Raw genomic sequence first — 20,638 nt, 5'->3', positions numbered from 1 at the left:
CAATACCAATGCCACCGGCAATACCAATACCAGCACCACCAATACCAACTCCAATACCAGCACCAATACCACCAGCACCAACACCACCACCAATACCACCACCACCTTTACCACCACCAATACCACCAACAATGCCACCACTAATACCACTACCACCAACACCACCAATTCTACCACAAATACCATCACCAATACCACCATTAATACCATTACTAATACCACCACTACCAATACTACCACCACCAATACTACCAACAATACCACCACCACTACTTCCACTACCACCAGCACCATTGTCACCACCACCAATCCCACCACCACCACCAATACCACCATCACCAATGCCAGTCCCACCACCACCAATCCCATCACCACCCATACTAAAACCACCACCAATACCAATACCACCACCAATACCACTGCCACCATCTTTGAGACAAGCACCACTAATACCATCATTACTGCCACCAATATCACCAATACCACCACTGATACCAACACCACCACAAAAACCACCACCAGCACCACCAAAATCACCACCACCACCAATACCACCAACAATACCACCAATACTACCACCAATATTACTACCAACAACACCACCAATACCACCACCAGCAACCCAATACCACCACCCCCAATACCAATGCCACCGCCAAGAACACCAGCATCAATACAACCAATACCGATACCACCACCATCAATACCACCAATACCACCACCACCAATACCACCCCACCAAAATCACCACCACCACCAATACCACCACTTGCAGTACCAATACCCCACCACCAATATCACCAATACTACCATCACCAATACCATAACCACCCCAATACCACCACCAATATCGCAACCACCAATACCACTACTACTACCACCAATACCACCACTACCACAACCACCACCAATATCACTGCCACCAATATCACCGCCACCACCACCAATACCACCACCAATATCACCACCACCAATACCACCACCACCAACAATAATTCCACCACCCCCACCCCCACCAATTCCACTGCCACAACCACCAATACCACCACCACCATTACCACCTCCACCACCAATACCACACTAATACAACCACCAATACCACCGCCACCACCAACAATGCCACCACCAATATTGCCACCATCAATACCAGCAATGCCATCACCTATACCACCACCACCAATACCTCGACCAATACCACCACCACCAATACCACCACCAACACCACCACCACCACCAATACCACCACCACCAATTCCACCACCACCACCACCACCAATACCACCAATACTACCCCCACCAATACCAATACCACCCCCACCAATACCAATAGCACCACCAATACCACCACCATTACCACCAATAACACCACCACCACCATTACCACCACAACCACCTATACCACCCCCAGAAACACCACCAATACCACCACAAATACCTCCACCAATACTACCACCACGAATACCAGCAATACCATCACCATCAGCAATACCACCACCACCAATGCCACCAGCACCACCAATACCTCCACCACCACCAATACCACCACCACCAATACCACCACCAACACCACCACCACCAATACCACCAATATAAACACCACAAATATCTCCACCATTAACACCACCACCAATAACACCACCAACAATACCACCACCAATACCACCAACATCAAAACCACCACCAATTCTATCACCACCACCAATATCACCATCAATACCACCACCTCCACCAATACCAACACAGCCAATACCACAACCACCACCAATACCACTACCAATGCCACCACTAACAATACTACCACCACCAATACCACCATCACCAACCCAATACCACCAACACCTATACCAATACCACCACCACCAACCCAAAACCACCACCAACCACCAATCCCACCAAAACCAACCCCACCAATACCACCACCAATACCACTGCCACAACCACCAATATCACCACCACCATTACCACAACCAATACCAATACCACACTAATACAACCACCAATACCACCACCACCACCATTACCACCACCACCACCACCAAAACCACCACCACCAATACCATCACCACCAATACCACCACCACCAATTCCACCACCACCCCCACCAATACCACCATCACCAATACCACCACCACCAATACCAATAGCACCACCAATACCACCACCATGACCACCAACACCAATAACACCACCACCACCATTACCACCACATCCACCAATACCACCCCAGCAATACCACCAATACACCACCAATACCACCACCAATACCTCCACCAATACTACCACCAGCAATACCAGCAATACCATCACCATCAGCAATACCACCACCACCAATACCACCAGAACCACCAATACCACCAATACCACCACCAACACCACCACCACCAATACCACTACCACCACCACCAATACCAATAGCACCACCAATACCTCCACCATTAGCACCACCACCAATAACACCACCATCAATACCACCACCATCAATACTACCACCTCCACCAATACCAACACTGCCTATACCACCACCACTACCAATACCACTACCAATGCCACCACTACCAATACTACCACCACCAATACCACCATCACCAACCCAATACCGCCAACACCTATACCAATATCACCACCACCAACCCAAAACCACCACCAACCACCAATATCACCACCTGTACCACCTTCACCACCAATACCACCACCACCAATACCACCACCACCACCAATACCACCACCATCAACAATATTACTACCAACAATACCACCACCACCAATACTACCACCACCAATACCCTCACCAATACCACCATCACCACCAATCCCACTACCACCACTAATACCACCACCACCAATACCACCACCAATAACAATGCCACCACCAATACTACCACCACCAAAACTGATACCACCAATACCACCACCACCAATACCAATACCACCACCACCACTAATATCGCCACCACCACCAATACCACCACCACCAATACCACCACCTCCACCAATACCACCACCAATACCACCAACAATTCCACCACCAATATCAATAGCACCAATACCATCATCAATACCACCACCAATACCAGCAATACTAATATCACTACCAATACCACCACCATCAATACCAATACCACCACCACCAATACCACCACCAATACCAATACCAACACCACCAATGCCAGTACCGCCACCATTACCACCACCACAAACACCACCACCAATACCATCACCACCATTACCACCAATGCCACCACCACCAATGCCACCACCACCAATTCCACCACTACCAATGCCACCACCACCAATACCACCACCAGCAGTACCACCAATACCAGCACAACCAATACCACCACCACTACCACCACCACCACCAATACCACCAATACCAACACCACCATTACCATCACCACTAATACCAATACCACCACTACCAATACCAATACCACCACCACCAATACCAATACCACCACCTCACCACCTCAGCACCTCTCACTCACTAGTAATATCAGGGGCACTGTGCGGGACCAGAGCTGCAGCTGAGAGCATCCTTCCCTCCCTTAATGCCTGCCTTAAAGAACAGTCTGACTTACAGCAGGAGGTGAATCCAGAGCCCTACTAGAGCTGGAGTGTTTTATTAGGCCAAAGATAGCAATGACATTACGCAATACCACACTGCTCTCTCAAAACATGGAGAGGGCAGGAAATAGCTCTTCCTTCTGAGTCGCGACAGTGTAATCTCAGAGCAAAAGGTTTTGGAGTGCTTTGTTAGTGTTTATAGATCGGATCATAGGTAACTCTCACTTCACATTTTGTTTCTGTGCAATTTACAACACTTACGCATCTTCTTCTCTGCATTATTTATCACTACTTTGAAGACGTCGCAGACCGTTCTCTTCCTCTGATATTTACAATTTAACAAATGGTCGAGAAGGGCCTTTATTGCAATGCAATATGTTTTGCATTTGCGAGAGTTTAAGCTATTAGTATTGTAAATGGCAATGCCTTTTATGTTTTAAAACCCAAAACATAAATAAAATGCATTTTCATTTACAATGCCAATAGCTCAAACTTGCGTGAATGTGAGACCTCTTGCATTGCAAATGCTTGTTTATTTCTATGACCAATGCACTTTTAAGTCCGATTTGCATAAAAAATTGACAATTCTCTCCAAGATCTTCTGTGCAGGAAGTGTAAAAGTTGTTTTTACGAATGGCACGAAGGCGAGTGCCTGAAAGCGGTAGGAACGCTTGAATCACCAGTTAGAGAGCATATGACAATCATGCCGAGCTCATCAGTCAGTCTCACTTTGGTTGGTTAACCGTGAATTTATGAAACCACAGTTGTGAAGGAATAATCAGATCAGGTTGTTACTGCCTCACAGTGACCCAAGTAGACTTAGGCTGATGGTGCTTTGGTGAGCCCACACCTAATTATTATTAGTATTATTATTTTAAATTTATAAGGCACACAGCTACCCAAGGGTTTCCCGGTGCCGAATCAGAAACAGATATGTGTTTTAAAATAAATAATGGTCACACTCTTCAGATTGTTTTAATTAGTGTTTGTTTGTAGATCAGTGAAAAACTGTATAAACGACAAATGCCAATCTTTGCACACATGTTTTAAACCATGTTTCGCTGTTACACAAATATAAGCATGCTATACAGAAACATTATATTTGTCATGACAGAACTTGTGGGTTACAACCACATTTTCAAAATGGCGGCTTCATTTGTCGTATGAATCGGGCTTCCCTGGGTTCCCCTTCCCATTTTATCCCAGTCAGCATCTTTCATTTCGTTAGTGGTAAGTGGATACTGAGTTTAAAATAAGATCAGATTTATTGCATCACTGGCTACAGTCACTTTTGGGTCAGTCAGTTTTTAATAAGACCTGTCATGTTCCCAGCGATCAACCAATATAGGCTTCCCGAGACATTTTGACTGACCATATGATGGCTACAAAACAGAAAACATATAGGCATAGCAGACAAGGTTACATCTAAATCTTAATCTACAAGGGAACATGTCTCAGTAGTGTGCTACACTCTTCTCTGACGGATCAATGATTAGAGGCGCAGGTACTCGAGCCCTGGAATGCGTACTGGCAAAGGCAGGGGGGGTTCACAGTTTCAACGCTGCTCTAGTGTATTTGAGGCAGGAGCACAGGTGAAGTGCTTGGTGGGAAGACTATAAGTAACACGTTTGCACATGTACAGCTTTGGAATACAGACCCGTGCGGACTAGGAGCGGTGGCCTATACATACTCCACCTGCTCACGGAACTCTGTGGAATTTGGTGGAGTTATTTTGTAACTCTGCAGAACTTTGCGAAGTACAAATCCTTGAGCTCCACCCAGCCATAGTTTCAACTACCTGGCACACAGTCAATCTATGATGCAATGTGGTGGCCTTATTTATTTTCCATAACAGTAATTGCTGAGGCACAACACATGAACTTGCTGCACATTACAAATTTCACATAGGTGATTGCCATAGATGTTACCCTCTTGCATGTTGCATGACAATTCTCAGGAAGTACTTCGATGAACCATGTTTACCATTCCATGTGCACACAATATAATTTTTCAGAATCTGTCTTCATATGCACTTGGGTATACATTTATGAGGCCAGACACTGCCATTTCAAGTACCCACAAGGCAAAAACCTGAGTACTTTAGCATTGTAATTTTTGGGAACGTGCATGTTTCTTGTGATGGTTGGTGATGATTTGTTCTATAGACATCTTTTTTTGGCTGGACATGCCACATGCACTGTTAATAGTAATTCATGTATGTAATTGATGACAACTTGGGCAAATTCTGCTTGGTCTGATACATATGTCCTTCATCTTCAGCAGACAATATGATCCCTGAACAGGCAAAATCATATTGGATTAGCTTGGAGAGGTACTGTCTGTCACATCAGGCACGTAGCCAAGGCCGACAGTCGCATGGGGAGCCAGTAAAAGAAATCAAAGGTAGTGGTTACATGGAAGTCACCACTTTGGGAACAGAAAGCCAAGAAGAGGGCAAGCACCAGGCCAGAAGGAGGGTTTTCCATTGGTAGTGATCCGGGTTATGTTCTGGGACCCTACACAGCCCACCAGCTGACTGAGTTTGAAAGGCAGTGCCTGAAGGACAGTGCGGACACAAAGTTGAGGCCAGCAGGCATAAAACTGCAGGTGGCAACACTGATGAAAATGGTGCACACCATGCAACAATCTGTGAACAGGACTGAATAGCAACTTAAGATCCTCCTTCTGATTTTCTGTCACTCCCCAGTTCACATTGGTTGTTTTTAGTTTATAGAGTTTTAGCATAGGTTAGGATAGGTTTTAGCACAGTTATAGGCTATGTTAGATATAGTGTTTTTATAGATTTTAATATTTATCTGTTGTTAGGTGGGCATATGGGTGGGTAGAGTGTTAAGTGGGTGTGAGGTTAATGTTAAGTATGTGTATAACAACACCAAATTTTCTTTAATAAGAAAAAAAATATATATATTTGTTTAGGTTTTAATGTTTTGGTAGTTTATGTATAGGTGTAGTTTATGTTTGTCTCATGTGAAAATGTGTATTAAGGGGTGTGGGGAGTGATGTTTAACCTGTTTGTTGTGGTGTATATGTACAGCAGGAGAAGTTAAGGTTAAGTAGGTTAGGCTCGTTTTAAGTTAGAATAGTGTAGGTAATTTAGCATAGGTTATTTTAAGCATAGTTTAGATAGGCATAGTTAATGTAGATAACTTATTAACTGTGTGGCAAATTGTCATATCTGCTTAGTTTGGGTTACATGCCTTAGGAATTTCTGCCAGTGTTTGTATACATGTTTTACTAGGTAGAGCACCTAAGAAGTAGATCATGTCAAGTTTGCAATTGAGTCACTCAAGGGATCATCAAATGTCATTGTGCACTGTAAATAGCACTCTTGCTGGTTATGGACACACAGCCCATAACAGGTATTAATCTACTTTTGCACTGTGTGTGTAGGCGAAGCCACATGTTTTGTATGGATGATTAAGTCAAATCACTGTGACTAATCAAGGATGTTTTGGGTGCCAAACTGATCCCAGCTACTTACACCATCTTACTTTATACCATTTTGTTGTCACATCATTGTTGTTTGCTGGCTGGTATGCTTGGAAGTATTCATCACCTGGATAGAAAATTAATTCAGTCTTAGCATTGACTGACCGCTAATCGTAGCATGTCATGCATGTGACCTTGGGTACTAACTGCTAGTTTAGATGCACATAGGGATCACATAAACTAATTTGCTTGCCTGTGCTGATTTACCCCATAGTCTATGCAACATGATTCCCGTTAGATAGTAGGAAGTGTCTTTAGGGTCAGCACATCCACCATGGTCTACTTAATTCAATCACGAACAGGCATACAACACACTGGTTTTGATAAGGGATTTTATTGAAACATGAACCAAGGAGCAAGGAGCAAATGGCAGTCCTTGCGGCAACAATCCCAACATAGTTTGTGAGCCATTGGAGGTCCAGAAAGAGTCTATGGAGAATACATGTCATGGGACATGTGGAATAGAGGAGTGTTCCAGTGAGGAGCAGGACCAAATTGCAAGTAGGGAAGATGGCCACATCGACAGTCCACAAATGGTTGGGATCAAAAGGTGGGAAAGCAAATAGAGGACAGTACCAGTTAAATAGTACACTGGGATGCCCATAAGCACAGGTCAAAAGAGAAACTAGCCATATGGCATCTAGAAATACTACCAGCCAGTTTTTCAGTTGAAAGAGATGAAGTCCACATTTTCATCCTCTCATGCGGGGCGGGGATGTCGATGGCAGAGGCAATAGAGGCACACACACATCAGGGACTGAAGATGTAGATTACGTGTCCCCAGAGCATTTCTCTGTGCTGACAAGTAAGACAGCACAGCTCCAAGAAGGACCTGCTGGTTTGCCAGTACAGCAACAATGTTACGGTGTAAGGCACCAATTGCTGCTATGTAGGAATATTGCTTCCACTCCATGGACTCCAGGATGTTGTGGAGCACCCCCAGCCGGTTCTGGTACCACTTCTGCAGGGCAGTTGTTTTTGCCTCTGTCTCATGACACCAGTGATGTCAGCCAGGGACTGATTCAAGCCATGGAGCGGAGGGTAGGTGCGTCTTATAGCCTTCGAGGTATCCTTATTGGCATGAGGCACTTAAAGACTCCCTCTAGAGTGAACACTATGGTCTCCATCCCCATCCGCACTGCATATGGCAGTTCCCACTGGATTCCTACCGCATAGCATTGGAATTCAACTTAGGGGTCCTTGGAGTCCAGAGCTGGCAGTGGGTTGGCTAGTCGTGTTTGTTGGATGATAAGAGGATTCTCTGGAGATCGTGCATTGCTGTTTAACCTTCTTGCGACCTGAAATTATGTCTGAATGGAGTACAGGATTTGCTGAAGGGTATCTTGGTCGAGGGTTGGCAGGCTGTCATCATCAGCAGGATCCTTATAAAGGGCAGGCAACTGGTCAGGAGTTTTTGCATCATCCTCTGCAATGAAATAGATATATGTTGATGGTGGTCTATATTAGATAGTGACATGAGTGATCTTCTTGACATTCAGACTTCCTACTAATTAACTTTCACGTCAACAATGATACTTAGGAAATCTATTCCACATAGGTTTTGAGGCTAAGTTTCACTGTAGTTGCCTTTCAGATGGCAGTATCTCTGCATTGTTCACACAACGACTGTGTGATACAGCTGACGTGTTTTGTCATAGCACATATTCCAACACAGTTGCACAGCTTGCTGGCCCTACTATTCCTGCACGTGTGATATGAGGTAAGGTCCTCATCTGCCTGGGTGATTTGCTTTGTTTTTAATGATGCCTATACTGATTGTGTGTTGTCGTATTGACACTAGTACTGTGCACATTTCAGCTAGTTCCCAGGGTTCCCTCATTCGTTGTGACCAGTACTCTGCCCATAGCTCCTCTGAAGTTGATGTGGGTTTGGCCATTGGCCATGAATTAGTTATGATCCTGCAGTTTGCCTTCCACACAGTACACCACAGCACTCTGCCTTTTTGAGCTGTCTTGCTTGCACATTGTGCTTTCATGCGGCCAAGGGTTCCATTTTCACACATATCCTGCACACCTCTACACAGCTTCCAACGTTTCTACACTGCAGGAATGTGTGAGGATTTGTACTTACAATGGTTTTCCTATCTGTTTATACACATGTGATTTCCTTGTATACACAGTTGGCTCCTATCTGTGGACAGTGGCCACTGAGTAGCAACTTTGAGGGGGATGGACCAGTCAAACTAGGTAGATTGCTAGCACTGACATTCATCTCATTTAATCATTTCCAGAGTCGGTTATCTGCAGAAAATCACACATCGTGTGTACATGCCTCCTCTGCGAATCCCAATTTTGGGCCAGGGATAGGCCAGGGACTCGAATTAATGCCAAAAACTGATGGAACACCGATAATACATTGACTTTCATGAGCCTACAACTAGGCCTCGGCATGAAATTCTGCTGCGCTCGCAGAGTTTGTGAAGTTTTTCATTATATTAGCAAGTGCACGTGAGAAAAATCTTACTCCAGACCACCTCCCGGTGAGATTTCTCAGCATGGGCAGTCACAAATTGCTGCTCCTGCTCGCATTGAGAAACCTTCCATTCGCATTGAGGAAGCTGCAGCTTGAGTAGAACATCGGCTCGAGTGGGAGAAAGAATCAGAGCCCTCTTGCACTGCGCATGGTGCTGTTTGTGCTGATTTTTCACCCTGTGCTAGAAATCTGTGTGAACAGCGCAAACTAACGTACTCTGCTGCTTGTGGAACTCCACGTAGAGCGGCGGGGTTTTTTGGTCACTTCGCAGAGTTCCATGACATGGCTGGTGGTTTTTTACGGCTACGGGTCAAGCTGTAGCTCACATGGTCATAGTGCTGGATTTGGTTACATGTACCTACCTAGGTTTGTTGTGTTTCAATTTAGATTCTCGTACATAGGTTTTCCGAATCATGCCCTTTTATGAGCACAACTCACATTGCCCTTATTTAGGCATAGAATCCCAGTTCTTATTTAGGCATCAGGAATGCTATCCAAATACAGGCATGGTCATCTACATCCATCTATCCCACGTCACAAGGAGTTCTTAGAAACCAGACCCTTAAGCCATGACACATTCCCTGCTTGGATTATTGATTTCTCCAAGAACTCATTTATCATGCATGAACAACTATTCCTTAGGGTTTCATTCATGATGTGTTCCTCTCCCCAACTTTACATCAATGCTAGCATTCCTAGGCACCTTCCAGGTATAAATATACCTTCACTTACCATGGCAAACCACAGCTCGGCTACACAGCTCAATACGGCTCGTCACAGCAAGTTCGGAAGGAATTCGAGTCCCCAACTGATGCACTCACCAGACACTGTCATCCTGCTCGCATAGAATACAGCTTTCAGTGTCTTGACTTCCTTCGCGGGGTGTTAGGGATTGAGATTCCAACCTCTCTCATTCTAAGGTAAGGAGCAGACTAGAACCTAGAGGGACTCTTGACAATACAAAACTATAGCTAAAATATACTATAGAAAAACAGCACCTACTTTCTCGTACTACACTTAGGTTAGGTACACTGGAGTAGAACTACTTAGAAGCACCAGACGAGTGTTCACATTTTAGCCTGTGTTATTTATGTATGTTTATAGGAATATATGTCATAGCTAAAAGACCATGCTATTGCAATATAATTTCTTCTTACTGCTTACGCTGTACTTATTATATTTCGCATGCTGTCTTGCAATCGTAACAGCTCATATCTCTTGCATGAGAAATAAGACTGTTCAATAAATCCTTTTATTGAAACGCCTGTCTATCTAATTCTGAGTAACTCTGAAGAAACTAAGCATGCAAGATTGACTGAGTGAAACTGTTATCTATTGTTTCCACGATTCTGAGAACTGTTCCGATCAGTTTACTATACACGATAGGAGCATACTGACCTCAGTCCTATGCAAAAACTGTAGTGTATGTTATTCCAATGCGCAGATTCTATAAGGGAAATAGGAACTGCACTACATGGTGCCCAACAGTTTGGTAAGACACTAATTTAACACTAGATACTGAAGTAACTCAGTCATGCTTTTCTCAGAGACCCCTACTCATAATACTCCATAAGAAGTCTGGAGTGGGTTGGGATAATATCCGCCATAGCTGAGTAGGACGACGATCCTGTGTATTAGCTATTTGGTTTGTTCAATGTTGAAGGATACAGTGTTCCAAAATCATTGTGCACCTTCTCTTTGTTCCCTTGAAACTTGCTCTGCATTTGTCATTATACAATGTCCGAAAGCGAGACTAACACCGTGACTGGTGGAGCTGTGGGTGACCCAGTCGTAACAGCTTTGAATCATACAGGTTTTAATGAAACCAATGAGGATGTTATAAACATCCCTCCAAATTTCAGGAGAGCCATCACTCTAAAACGTATAAAATTTGGCCTAACACCGAGACGTGGTAGAGCAGTTTTTGTGATAGAGGCACATGAATCCTTTCAAATAGAGGAATTCTATTCATGGATAGTATTCCCAGAATCAAATTCAGTAACACTTATGTTTCATTTCTACAAAGACGATGATCCACCTGAGGAATATATTCACTTTGAGGATATTGAAATTCCACTCACATACCAGGAGCATAATCTCTGGTTTAAAGGCGCCCTAAAGCATTTCAATCACATTACCAGGCTCGGTCCACTAGGTAGACCAGGAGCAACATGGTCGATTTTAGCCGGCCACACACTTCATCCTGCCATTGAAGACATGTCAGATGAGGAACTATTTAATCAAATACAAAAATTAATAGAATTACACAGTTAAACCACAAATGTCTGAAAGTCCTGAAAAAGACTCTATTAAATACCATCCTACATCTTCTAAAACGAAGAGGGAAAAAATCAAACAACATTCAAAAGAGAAACGTTCTCAATCCTGAGGTAGGTCTCCTCAAAAGGAGCCCTCTGAAAAGAGGAATAACCTCAGAAATAGTGATAATTTGAGAAAACCTGACAGGTATCAAGATACTGATACATGTTCCTCTTGTACCTTTCAGATATCGTCACAGACATCCGAAAGAAGAGGCATGGTCAGATCACGAAGAAGAATGCGTGAAGTCCAAAGACAATCAACACGTTCAGAAAAACAAACTAAAACCTCAATTCTCCAAGAAGAAGGTAGCAGGTCTGAAGATCAGACATGCCGAGAAATCTGAGAACACAATTCAAGAATGGAGAATGGGCTCGGACAATGCTGGACAGTGCAGCAGAAGTAACAATAGCTCGCCAGAACCTGAAGGAATTTCTGGAGACAGTGGACTTGAATGAGTACATGCAAGTAGAGACTGTAGATACCAGAGTTAGTTCTCAACAAAAGTTATATGAAATAACACTCCGGATGGACAATCCAAGAAAAGTGAAAGCACTCTTTTGGGAGAGAATTTCAAAGGGTTATGATATACTTACAACAGAACAGGACACCCATCAAAATGTGTCAGGGAATGCCCACATGGTGAAGACATCATTATGCCAGCCTTCTCCAACCATGTTCTAGTACATTTAAAAGATACTTATGCCTGGAAATGGGAAGTTACCCAAGCCCCAGCATTATACAAAAATCATGTAGGTTGGGATGAGGACTCACCTCACCATAACATCCAGTGAAAAAATCAGCCTACTGCACAAAGGCAGTACCCAGTTAAGCAAGAAGCTAAAAAACAGGTCAGGGAGATCTTAGATCAACTTGAATACCAAGGGGTGATTGAAACATGCACCTCATCAATGAACAATCCTTTGTTTCCTGTTTCCAAACCAGACAATACATATCATCTAGTTTTGGATTACAGACACCTGAACTCTTGTTCAAAGACATTTGCAGTGCAAAATGCATATAGTACAGCATTAATGAATAACATTGTGTGTGAAAACTATAAAACCACATTAGATATTTCTAACGGTTTCTTTTGTCAAAACATAGCACAGTAAAAGTAGGCTTTCTCAATAATGGGGACCCAGCATCATTTTTGTCGACTCCCACAAAGGTTCAAGAACATCCCCGGGGTTATACTCAGCAAGAGTAACAGAGTTACTACAACTTTATGATGACCAGGCATTGTCATTTGTTGATGATATCTAGCTGACAGATGATGACCTGGACAGGCACTTGAACAGGGTGAATACCATTATATTGGGCTTTGCCTCTGAGGGCTACAAATTCAATTTAAAAAGATCAAGGATTGCCCACCTTAATGTCCTTTTCCTAGGATATGAGCTCCTTGTCAGCTGGGGTAGTCCCTCTCCACTGGAAACAGGCAAGAGTAAAGGCATTATTGAAGAAGCCCAATCTCAACCCTGATGACTGGGCCAACTACCGCCCTATCTCCTTGCTGCCTACGATCAGTAAACTTACTGAAAAATATGTAAACTCCCTGATATCCAGCCATTTAGAAAATAACAACTTATTACATCCAACCCAGATCGGATTCAGGTGCAAACAAGGCACTGAAATGGCTCTTCTTGCAGTAATTGAGGAAGCAAGAAAGATTGTTGACGGAGGTAGCTGTGCAGCCGTATTGTTATTAGATCTCAGAGCGGCCTTTGACACCGTTAATCATTCTATTCTGATTCAAAGGATGAATGATGTAGGTGTCACTGGGACCGCACTGAAATGGCTGCAATCCTTCCTCTCCGAGCGGACTTTCTCGATATTTGAGGATGACATCTCTTCCCCTCCTATACATCTACACTGTGGCGTTCCCCAGGGTTCATCCCTCAGCCCAACCTTATTTAATATATATATGAAGCCTTTGGCTGAGGTGGTGCTGCCATGGGGGGTGCAACTTGTGACTTACGCTGATGATACTCAGCTAATCATCACTCTTTCTGTGCAGATATCGACCTACGACAATCTTTCTTCCTGCCTTAGTAGAGTCCGTGAGTGGATGGATGACTCTTTCCTGAAACTTAACGGAACAAAGACGGAGATCATGATGCTAGGGCATGATGCTCCCTCCGCGGTGGACGGCTGGTGGCCTAACACCTTGGGCCCTCCTCCCCCCAAAAGAGAAAATTAAAAGTCTAGGGGTGTGGCTGGACCCAGCACTTAATTTTTTGGTGCAAGCCCAGAAGGTAGCAGCCACCTGTTACGCCCTGATGAGATCACTTAGAAAAATCATTGGGCTGCTTCCGTTTGAAGCAAGGCGGATATTAGTCCAGGCCCTGATCTTAATGCGCCTGGACTATTCCAACGCAGTATATCTAGGGGCTCCACAAGGGACACTCAGGGTCTTACAGACTGTACAGAACTGTGCAGCCCGCATGCTTCTACAGATATCACGTAGAACTTTGGCCAAACCAGCGCTCCAGCAACTACATTGGCTGCCGGTACAACAAAGGATTGAATTTAAGGCTATGATCATTGTTCACAAAGCCTTAACTAAGACAGGACCTGATCTTATTCAACCTTTGTTTTGTCCTTATCAAACGATTAGGACCCTTAGATCCAGCAACAAGAACTTTCTGGCAGTTCCATGAATAAGGAGAAGCCGTATGGGTGGCAGGCGTTTTGCTGTTCAGTCAGCAAAACTTTGGAACAACATGCCCGACCCTATTCGGATGGAGGAGAACCATCTTAGGTTTAGGAATATGCTGAAAACCTTCCTATTTCCCTAACTCACCGGGGATGAACTGGACCACTGTAGCGCTGGGATGCCTCCGGGTAACCATGCGCTATACAAATGAGTAATCATTCATTCATCCATTCAAGTGAAGGTAAAAGCATGGCAGCCAACTTTTCAAAAAAGTGAGCCCTAGTCCAACCTCCAAAAACGCTGAAAAACTTACAGTCGATTTTAGGTTTCCTGAATTTTGGAAGAACTTACATTCTAAATTACGCAGAAAGGGTTAAACCTCTCTACGAATTAATCAAACCTGATTTTAAAATCAAAAATTGGACACAAAAACACACAGACATATTGCGTTCGCTTCAAGCTGAAATGTTAGCAGCAAATCACTTACAAACATGCGTAAACGTACGCAATTTAGTGATCCAAATCATGCCGGGTCATTGTGGATTCACCTACTTAACTTTTAATGAAGGTGAAATAGTACCAATTGCATACAAATCACATTTGTATACACAAGCGGAAATATCATTTTCACTTCTACAGAACAAAATATCTGACAGCAGTTCAAACCGCTGTGGCAAAAGAAAGAGCTGTAGCGAAACGCATCATTGTTGTGACTCCAGTACCAGCCTTAGAGGCAGTTACAAAAGTGAGCATTCAGAATGCGAAAGCTTAACATTAAAGATGGATACAATGGGTTAATTCTCTTGCTGCAACAGATGTTGAAAATGTTTTTGATCCTAATTTAAAAACACAAGCATTCTTGCAATACGAACACAAATGTCCTCTGCCTATTGAGATTCTCCCTCTTGACCAGTACAAATTTATAATTCATACTGACGGATCTGCACAACCCGCTATGGGGAGTAAACAAGCTTATAGTGCAGCGCGATCGTTAAAGGTCGTATGCGCGCTGGCAAATTCCGACCAACGGTCACAAAAACACAATCTCAAGGAGAATATACAGCTCAGCGAGCTGAACTACAAGCATTCAAATTGGCACGTGAAAACACAGATCACGAATTCCCCACTCTCATAGTGTGCGATTCTTTTGACTGTGTTCAATCATATAATTCATATTTACAGAATTGGCTTCAAAATGGTTTCAAAGATGCAAATGGTGGCACAATCAAGCATAAAACACTTCGGGAACAATTAGTTCAGTTGTGAGACAGACTACAAAACACTCACGTGATACACATGCTGAGTCATCAACGTGATGGCTTACACGTTGCAGGAAATTCATTGGCTAATGAAGCCGTGAAGGGGGCTGTGCAATCGGCTTCTGTAGCTGTGATCACTCGTTCAAAAACTAAAATAGAAAGTGAGATATTATTGGCTGTCAAGGATTCAAGCAAAGGCAGCGGTGCAGTGTTACCTAAAAAGTTTCCACTCAAATACTATATAATTGATGAGAACAACGTTCCGTTTGCTCGAATCCCTGGAGGGGGGGGATAGAGTAATTCCAAACATGGAACCTAGATCAACGACGAAACACGTGTCGGCTGTGACGTCTCCAGAAATAAACTACAGCATCAACAATACTGAATACAAGGAACTGAATTTATTGTTTATGTGTGACTGATATATGGTGGAAACACATGTGAACTTTCACAACTCTACCTAACGTGTGCTAAGGAGTACTATACATGTTGTGGCTTCGGCCAAACCAGAAGAGTAAAAGTGGTTCTCTTTTCCTTGTAGCACCGTATCTTATACTAGCAAGCATACCAGTAATAGCAAGGTGTACATTCCTCTGAGGCGCCATAACCTAGCCAAATACCACTAACCCAGTACAAACTGTTATGAAAGATTTGCAAGTCTTTATCGGCATATACGCAATTGGCACACTACACTCTGACCAGGGCCCTGTCTTTAGCTCTCGAGCTTACAAAGAAGCCATGGCCAGTTTGGGCGTAGCATTGCGGTACTCTTCTCCATTCCATCCTGAGGGAAAATCGGTTGTGGAAAGAAAAAACTGGGACATAAAGCGGTTTGTAACAGCTAGAGAATTAGTCTGGGGTGATGGGTGGGTCAAACATCTTTATGGGGTCCAACGCTCATCAATCAATTTGCCAAGAAGTTCTCTAGGGAGTGTCACTCCATATGAGGTCCTGCTTGGGACAAGAATGTTGGTACTGGATCTTGATTTCAAAGGCACAGTGGTGGAAAATAAACCTTTTGACATCACGGATCATTTGGCTATTTTAAAGAACTTAAATGAACTAAGATCGAAACAAAGCAGCGTGTTCCTGAAGCCAACCACCTCTGGGGAAAATACAGCCATCCTAGCAAGGCCTGTCTGGATCCCAAAGCTTAGGGATCTAGTCAGAGAGAAGATCGTGGACAAGAAGGAATTTTGGCCTTCTTACAGACAATCAGTACCTGTCCTAGCAATCCACGGATCAAGAACAGTACTTCTGCCGCCCCTTGGTGAAAAAAAGGAGAAAAGATTTGTGTCCATCGACCTCATCAAACCACACTATGTGGCTGATACTAAGCAGTATGCCATGTGGACTCCGACCAAGTAGCAGACACACCCCTCAAGCCACTATCCAATGGGTTCAAACTGAGAGACTCTTCCCCTTTGATGAGTCAGAAGTGAGAAATGAAGGACTAAGCAACAATGCTATGGAACTTATTCCTCTTCAAACCCAAACAACAGTTTGTCTTGATACACCTGTCTACACCAATGTAACAAGTGATCAACTGGTTCTAGTGATTTCAATGAATCCCGATGCAATTCAAACCATTGACAGAACTACCTCTGGCTATTTCATTAACTTTGATACGTTTTCAGAGGATCCCAGCGAATCTGAAACAACGCCAGCACAAAGACCTTTCAAAGAACAAGCAACAGAATTTTTTCATCTCCTGAAAAAGACTTATCTGGTTTCACCATGGATTGAACTATGGATTGTTTCTGGAATATATTTCTTTCTGCTTTGGCTAGCTTTAGTAATGACTATGAGTTTGCTGATAAATGGAAGATATACTCAAATGGACACAGCAAGTAAAAGAGTGAACTTACTTCTGAAACCACACAAATCAACCCATCGTGAAGCAAGAGACTTGTCATCAGTGAACATCACAGCCGTTCCTATGCAAGATAGTATAGTTTGGGACAAAATTGAATATGACATATGTGGACCGTTGGAACTTTTGAAGATTTCACACTTATTTAAAATTTAATTAAGTGACTTTATTACCTCTAGTACCTTTTCTGACGATTGGGACTTCGAGACTGTTAATAACATGATGTCTGATCTAGAAAAATCAGCTGCATTCTCTAATCATGAATATTTAGAGGGTTCGTCAGACTATGAACAGCTTTATTGTTACAACCACTATGGTCATCATTTCTTGCATAAAATTGCATCAACTAGAAATGTACTTATGTATAATCAATGGGAACATTGTCCTACACCACCAAAGCGTAGCTAAAAAACTTTTGCAATAGAGTTTCAATTTTTTTCAGGGTTAAACATATCCAATCCTGAAAGTTTTACTTTAAAAATGTGAACAAAACAGGAAAGAAAAGTATGTTAACCTCTACAAAACAGATTTATTTTGCAGCCTTTATTACCCAACTGTCTAGACAGTGTTTCGACTTATGGAAAGACACAATTGACACATAATCTGTCTGGGGTACAAAAGATTGGCAAGTACATGGGATAGAAGCTTTGTTTAGAGCCTGTATCATCCCGCAGCAAAAAATGTTTTTGAATGACACTGCCCAACAAACGTCTTGCTTTGGGTTAGCCAAGATCAAAGATATGAACACTCCGTCCATACCTGTACCTGCAAGTAATAGCACTACACAGGGGGAGGTCGACATACATACTATTTTGCATCACAACAGATCAGATCCTGAATGGGAAAAATGGTTACTCTGGCCCACAGACACAAACATCTGTCAAGAACAATTCCTGAACAAAAAACAGGGGTTTACTTTCAATAGGCCAGACCCACGCTATGTTCAAAGACAGCATACAGGGGTAGTAACAACAAACAGTGTAGGACAATTGTGCCTTGATTGGCTCCAGAAATCTACGGTAGAGGATGTGAGACACCATTTATCTTTACTTAAAGAAGGCGGAGACCTTAGGGATTTCTTGCTAGGACCAAGAATACCACATCAAAAATGTTTCATATATGCAGGTATCTACGCTGCTTATAATGAAATATGGAAGGTTACCTAAGCAGACGCTGCAGAAAGAATACGAGAAATTGATTGGATTAATTTAGAGAAATCTCTTGCTGTGGTCGACAATGGGTTAACGACTCTGTCATCCAGGATATATTCATTGGGAAATATTGTTTCCTCTGACATAGACATTATGGAACAAGATTTGGTCATGCTGCGACAAGGCCAGTCTTAATTACATTCTATTTTGCTAATAGGCTGGACACTACAAAACTTGCGTGCAGGCTATGTGCCGTGGCTTTCTATCAACACTTCGTCTCTGTTTTAAGAATTGAATCTCACTGATAAACAGATCGAATTGGCACAAAGGGAAGCAAAGTATACAGTTGGAGCAATGAAAAACTAGAAAAATTGCCATTTACTGAAGCAGAAAAACCAGCTACTGAATGGATCATACATGGCAAAATAACTCTGCCTGTTACAACTTTCCATTTTCAGTATTGCCTCAAAAACATACCAGCAGGAAAATCTGAAAGGTTGGGTAAAGAATACATCAGGACATCCTGGGAATTACCTTACACACACAGATGTTGGAGGGGGGGGCGTGAAGTGTTTCTTAGTGGTACAGACTGTGATACCACACTAAGCGGTTCTCTCCTTTTGTCAGGGTATTAATCTACACATGCTTGTGATGGTTCCACTGCAAATTTGCCCTGTCACCTGCAAGGTTCTCCAGCCACAGTGGTTAATCCAATTTTTGGACAACTTTCAATGGAAGTTACATTATGTTGAATGATCACAGCTGCTGTGGCATGATCCCAGGAATCCCCTATCTAGTAACAATTACTTCCATGGTCATTTGCTGTTTGCAAGTCTTGTTCCCACAAATAGACACAGTCAGGGAGTCGCCTTTATGGCCTTCACGGAACATCTCTTCTATACGAATTGATACTTTAAGCAGAATGAAAGCCATTCTTTTGAAACAAACCGTGCCTTTGACCTCGGCCAAAGAAACCTATGATCTACAAATTGCCAGGACTTTGGCTGAGATACAGGCTCTGTTAAGTACAATCTGCCCTACACATTTCAAAGAAATGTTGGGACGTATCTTAAACATGTCTGATTTGAGCGGTATTGTGCCTGTATTTAAGAACATATATGCAGGACTGTTAACACCTTTTCAAGCAGTCCTCCGAATCATTCCAAACTTAGTGCACTCGTTGTTTGGTGGTCTGCCACTAATTCTAGCACTTGTTGCAGGAATCCTGTTTCTACTCCTACTGCTACGCTATGGCAAGCCAATCCACCATCGTCACCAGCGGCACCAGAGTCACTACCGGAATCTTGGCGAATGCTCTCCTACAAATGAAGTGTCGTGAGCGCATAGTACAGATTTTGGGTTTACCTCATCTACGAGAATTAAATACCACATGGTTTATGTCATTCAGAACAGTCTGACAAGATTGCTTCTTACCTGTTCTACGCTGCCTGCTTCGCGGTGAAGAATGCGTGCTAGACATCTGTCTAACACTCCCATCAGTCATGCCAATGGATATTGATACTGTGCCGGACCCGGTAACGGCCCATGCTCTGTGTTGTCCCCAGAGGCTACTAATCCTGATGATGGCATTCATTGAGATCTCACAGACGCAAATTGCTACTGCTGAGGTACGAGAGGAAACAACAGGCACACAGGCAACATTGGAAATGGACATTGCTGATGCTTCCAATGCTGAAGGCAATGCTTCGCATCTATGTGTGGTTAATCGTCTAAACAAGGTAATCCAACTTTCACCTACAACGTTAGACAACTTTTTGTCTACAGGAATAGAGGATTTCATGTTTTCCCA

Source organism: Lissotriton helveticus, chromosome 3_1 (assembly GCF_964261635.1).
Source record: "Lissotriton helveticus chromosome 3_1, aLisHel1.1, whole genome shotgun sequence".
NCBI classification, from domain to species: domain Eukaryota; kingdom Metazoa; phylum Chordata; class Amphibia; order Caudata; family Salamandridae; genus Lissotriton; species Lissotriton helveticus.
This window is presented reverse-complemented; position numbering follows the sequence as displayed.